We start from the raw sequence: 6,000 nt of genomic DNA, 5'->3' as shown, positions 1-6,000 counted from the left end.
TTTTGTGACCGAAGGAGCCGCTACCGGCATGGACCACCAAAATTTTGCTATAGTAATGACCTGGAAATTAGCATTGCCTTGATTTGAGATTTCCTGGTGGCTCAGATGGTAAGGAATCCACCTGCAATGCAGGAGGCTCAAGCTTAGTCCCTGATTCAGGAAGATCCCCTGGAGAAGGGAGTGAGTACCCACTCCAGTATTCTTTCCTGGAGAATTCCATAGAGGAGCCTGTTGGGTTACAGTACAAGCAGTCATAAAGAATCAGATAGGACTGGCTAACACTTTCACGTCACCTTTAATCGTATAGATAAGCAGGTGGTGCAAGTCGTCATTGATTGAGTTTCTCAATGTGTCATGACCCTATATGGTTTAGTCCCTCTCTGTCCCGCCATTGCATCGAAGCTACAAAACCATCCCTTTATGATTTCTTACTCAGGGAATTAGAACTGAGAGCAGAAGCAGCAAGAAGCCAGACACTCTGCACTGATTAGGTGAGGATGAAGGAGGAGAGTGATCGAACTGGCTTAAATCTACATACTAAAAACACTAAGACCGTGGCATCTAGCCCATTTACCCCATGGTAAATAGAAGGAAAAAGGTGGAAGTACTGACAGATTTCCTCTTCTTGGGCTGTACAATCACTGCAATGGTGATTGCAACCATGAGATCAAAAGAGGGTTGCTTCTTGGCAAGAAAGCTATGACAAACCTAGACAGTGTGTTGAAAAGCAGAGATGTTACTCTGCCAACAAAGGTCTGTGTAGTCAACGCTATGATCTTCCAAGTGGTCATGTACGGTTGTGAGAGCTGGACCGCAAAGAAGGCAGAGCGTCAAAGAATTGTTGCCTTCGAGTTGTGGTGCTGGTGAACACTCCTGAAAGTTCTTTGGACAGCAAGGAGTTCAGACCAGTCAATCTTAAGGGAGATCAACCCTGAACACTCATTAGAAGGATTGATGCTGAAGCTGAAGGTCCACTATATTGGTCATGTGACATAAGCAGCTGATTCACTGGGAAAGTCCCTGATGCTGGGCAAGATTGAGGGCAGAAGGAGAAGAGGGCAACAGAGAACGAGATGGCTGGATGGCATCACCAATGCACTAGACATGAACTTGGGCAAACTTCAGGAAATGGTGAGGGACAGGGAGGTCTGGCATGCTGAAGTCCATGGGGTTGCAGATACAACTGGGCAAATGAACAACAACAATTTCTTGAGATAAAGCTGTTCCAGGGAGAGTAGAAGAGGAAAAGATTTCTGAGAACAATGTAAGGGCCAAGCTCTCCCCTAGAGATGGAGGAAGTGGGTAGAGGCTAGCCACCTGGATTAGTGCTCTCTTGAAAGATGTGCCTTTTGGACACCTTGTAGAGTCCACTTCTCACACAGCCCTGATCTGTAGGTCAGCAGGCACTAGCCTGTGTCCCAAGGACCTGATCTCCTCCTGGTACCAGGTTCTCAGTTGGTGTGAGTTGCTCAGCCCTGTTGGCGGACACTCAGGCTGACCACATGTCACTCCACGGCCACAAGCCCCTGACCACAGCAATGGACCTGGGCTGGAGTTGTCCTTGGGGTCGTCCATGGAAGGAAAGGTGGGAACAGGTCATGTCTTTCTTTCTTTTTTTGTTTCTTTTGTTGGCCAGCCAACACAGCTTGCAGGATCTTAGTTCCCCAACTAAGGATAGTATTCATGCTAAGGATAGTATTCATACTAAGGATAGTATTCAGCAGTGAAAGTGCAGAGTCCTAACCACTGCAGGACTACCAGAAAGTTCCCAGTAGGTCATTTCTTGAGCCTGGTGGATGTCCCAGAAGCCTGATGTTGGCTGCTGAGAGCCAGGCTTCTATGGGCCAGGCATTGATGAAGTCACCAGACATTCCTTTCTCCCTGACCTCTGGGAGATCTGTGACCGTGGCCCATATCATAGAAACTTCTGGAGGTACAGAGAAATGAAGGATGACATACCCCCTCTCCACTCATATTCCTTTCCTGGCTACCCAATGCCTTCCAATAAATTCATCTGCCCTCAATCCATCTACAGAAAGCATGCTGTCCTCCTTCCCAGAAACCTTCCCTGAAGAAGAGGTTGAAGTCATGTCCTCTGCTTCTTCCTAACCTAACATGTGAAGGCTTTTCTGTACACTTGCTGACAAGCTTCTGCTAGATAGCTATGGGTTTTCTTCATTTTTTTTTTTTCTTAAACACATGCTCTCCATCACATCCAGGATGGTTTGAGCACAGGCCTCACTCTTTTCTTAAGGTTCTGTCCCTCAGAGTCTAGGAGAGAAGTAAAAAACAAACAAACAAAAAGGCCGGGGGTGGTGTGCAGAAAGAGAGTTGGGTGGGGACGTTTAGCAGTAGTGGTCTGCAAGACGGGTCCACAGGAGCAGGCTGCGTCCTGGAAAATCTGGGTGGGTGGTCATTTATTGATGTTTGGGAGTCGGCTGGAAGCCAAATCATCACCTGCATACCCCCTACTGTCCTTGAGGTGAGCCCTCTCTAGGGACTCCTGATCTAAAGAACACATTAGTGTACTAAAATGGCCACCAGAAATACATGAGACTTAACACTACAGGAAATCATTTACTCCCAGTTCTGGAGGCTAGAAATCCAGGATCAAGGTGTTGACAGTGTGGTGTCTCTGGAGATCTCTTTCCTTGATGAGTAGCCACCTGCATTCTTGTGTTCTCCTATTCCTTTATGTCCATGCATCCTTGAGGTCTTGTGTGTCCTAATTTCCTCTTTATTTTCTGGCCATGCTGCTTTTCTTCTGGGTCTTAGTTTCCAGACCAGGGATTGAACTTGGGCCCTTGGCAGTAAAAGTTCTGAGCCCTAACCACTGGCCTTCCAGGGAATTTCCCTCTTTCTTTTTATATAGAGAACCATCAGATTGGACCAGGGCCCACCCTAGTGACCTCATTTTAACTTAATCACCTCATTAAAGGTATAATCTACAAATAGGGTTACATTCCAAAGTGTTTGGCGTTAGAAATTCTACAGATTTTTTTTTTTAATGAATTAATTTACTTGATGGCACCAGGTATTAGTTGTGGTATGTGGGGTCTTTGGTCTTCCTGGAAGCACGTGGGATCTAGTTCCCTGACCACGGACAGAAGCCCAGCCCCCTGCACTGGGAGTGGAGAGTTTTAGCCACTGGACCTTTGGGAAAGTCCCCCCAACATATGGATTTTGCAGGACACAATGAAGCCCAAAACAGGTTTGATGGTAGGGTGATTTGCCTGGTTACACATTTACACCCTACCTGCTCCTTAGAAATATCTGATACCTTGAATAATGTTGACTCCCTGGTCCCATTCCTGGAGATACTGAGTCTGTGGATATGGAATATGATCGGCAGGATCAATCAGAACATCGGTACTTTTCAAAAGCTCTCTAGTACTCACTGTTTAATATGGACACCTTAAGCAGCCTGGGCAACACCTGGAGCTTGTGAGAAACTCAGACTCTCATGACCCACACACAACTGTTTGATGAGAATGTGTTTTTGCACAAGACACATAGGCAATTTCTTAGATTCACTGACAGTTAAGAAGCACAGCCCAAGAGATTTGAAAGTGTGGCCCAAATTGAGATGTTTGCATCCAGATCTCTGAGCTTTGCTTATACCCCAACTTCCTTCGATACGAAGGACACCCAGAAGCCCCAAAAGAGGGTGTGGAGCTCCTAGAATCTCTGAAGGGTGGTGGGAAGGATGACGCTCCCAGCTCAAGCTACAACATCTCTTTGGTTTATTGAATTACCAATACCTGCTCCTCCCAAGGCAGGTGCTCAGTATGTCACATGAAGAAGAAAATGAATTCCTCACCCTCCACACTTAGGGTCCCCTGAAGGAGTAGATTCTTGTGTATTTTAAGCATATTCTTATTGTTGCTTGGGCTCCCATTGTGCCTCAGCTGGTAAAGAATCTGCCTGCATTATGGGAGACCTGGGTTTGATGCCTGGGTTGGGAAGATCCCCTGGAGACAGGAAAGGATACCCACACCAGTATTCTAGCCTGGAGGATTCCATGGACTGTATATAGTCCATGCAGTCACAAAGGGTTAGACACAGCTGAGCAGCTCTCACTTTCACTGTTGCGCTAGAGTTGCTAAGTTGTGTGTCTGAGTCTTTTGTGACCCCATAGACTGTAGCCTGCCAAGCTCCTCTGTCCATGGGATTTCTCAGGCAAGAATACTGGAGTGGTTGCCATTTCTTCCTCCAGGAGATCTTTCCGACCCAGAGACTATACCCAGGTCTCCTGCATTAACAGGTGGATTCTTTACTGCTGAGCCACCAGAGATCAATGTTTCCCAAAGTATTGGATGACTTTACACCCTGGGATTCACTTCACTTCAGAATCAAGTGAGGCAAACATTGAACTTTCAGATTCCCAGGCCCTCTCCTAGGGCAATCTGAATTTTTAGGTGTGATATGCAGCCCTGGAATTTCTATGTTTAATAATGTCCCAGGTGATTTTGAGATTTGAGCAATCTTTAGAAGCATATGAAAGTGAAAGTATTAGTCATCCAGTTGTGTTTGACTCTTTGCAAACCCATGGACAGTGTTAGGGACCAAACGACGGTCTCTAGGACCTGAGTCATGTTTACCAGAAAGAGCCAGGATATGTGCTCATCCTGCCTGGCCAATCATGTACCGCCAGCTACTCCTGTAACTGAGAGAAAGAACTGCCTGTATATAAGCCGCCATACTCCTTTGTTCGCGGCTCTTGTCGGATTCCCTTGTGTGGGATGAGACTTGAGCCCTAGTGCGCTAGAGATAAACTCCCTTCTTGTTTTTGCATTACTGTGGTGGACTTGCTCTCTCGGTCGGTTCGGAGATACGGGCTCGGAGCATAACAGACAGTACCTCACTAGGCTCCTCTGTTCATGGAATTCTCCAGGCAAGCATAACTGGAGTGGATAACCATTCCCATCTCCAGGAGATCTTCCTGACAGAGGGGTTAAACCCTGGTCTCCGGTACTGCAGGCAGATTTTTTACTCTCTGAGCCATCAGGGAAGCCTAGAAGCATAAATAGGTAGTCAAAATATTTCTTCCTTTTCCCTAAGTTTTGCAAACATTTTAAAATTGACATCCAAAATGTTTCTGTTGTAAATGTAAACACTGCAAAGGATGTACCTTTTGGCATACAATAAAAATAAACCCTTTCAGTAAATCAAAGTAGGAATTCCCTGGCAAGCCAGCAGTTAGTGTTCAGTGCTTTCACTCTGGTGCCTGGGTTCAGTCCCTTGTCAGGAAACTAAGCTCCTGCAGGAAGTCTCATGATGTGTCCATAAATAAATAAAACTGTTAATATCATGCTTTCAAATAGATCCAGAAGAATGTAAAGAGCATAGAGTTTTTAAAAATATTCAGTTTTATTGACTTATTTGGCTCCTTCAGGTCTTAGTCATGGCATTCAGGATCCTTCATCAGTTCTACTGCCCTCTGGGATCTTACCCACCACGTATTAAACCCACATTCCCTGCATTGAAAGGCAGATTCTCAATCACTGGACCGCCAGAAAGTCCCTAGCCTTGGTTCTGATAGTCACCAACACTGGAGAAAGATATGGCAATCCTTCCAGCATTTTTCCCTGGTGAATTCAGTGGGTAGAGGAGCCTGGCTGGCTACAGTCCATGCGGCCGCAAAAAGTCAGACACAACTGAGCTACTAGGCACAGCACCGGCCATCATGCTTCTTAAAAGAGTATAAAACGAGCTCTTTCTAATAGTCAGTTTTTTTTTTTTTTTCCCCTGCTTCACTGAGATGTAATGGACATATATTCTGTAAATTTAAGGGGGACACGTTGATTTGATAATAACAGTATTTTTGATGTTACATCTGATCACAGCATTTGATATCACATTCATTAGTGAACATCATTTTTGTTCTAACTCAGTGACTCTATTACCTTATAATGAATGGAAATACACATATTTCTTCTCTGAAACCCTCCCTGCCCCGACGAATCTTTGTGCACAGGGCTGTAAAGGCAGTGGGAGGAA

The sequence above is a fragment of the Ovis aries genome, chromosome Y (genome assembly GCF_016772045.2).
Source record: "Ovis aries strain OAR_USU_Benz2616 breed Rambouillet chromosome Y, ARS-UI_Ramb_v3.0, whole genome shotgun sequence".
Taxonomy (NCBI): domain Eukaryota; kingdom Metazoa; phylum Chordata; class Mammalia; order Artiodactyla; family Bovidae; genus Ovis; species Ovis aries.
The sequence above is the reverse complement of the archived record's forward strand: the minus strand, read 5'-3'. Positions refer to the sequence as shown.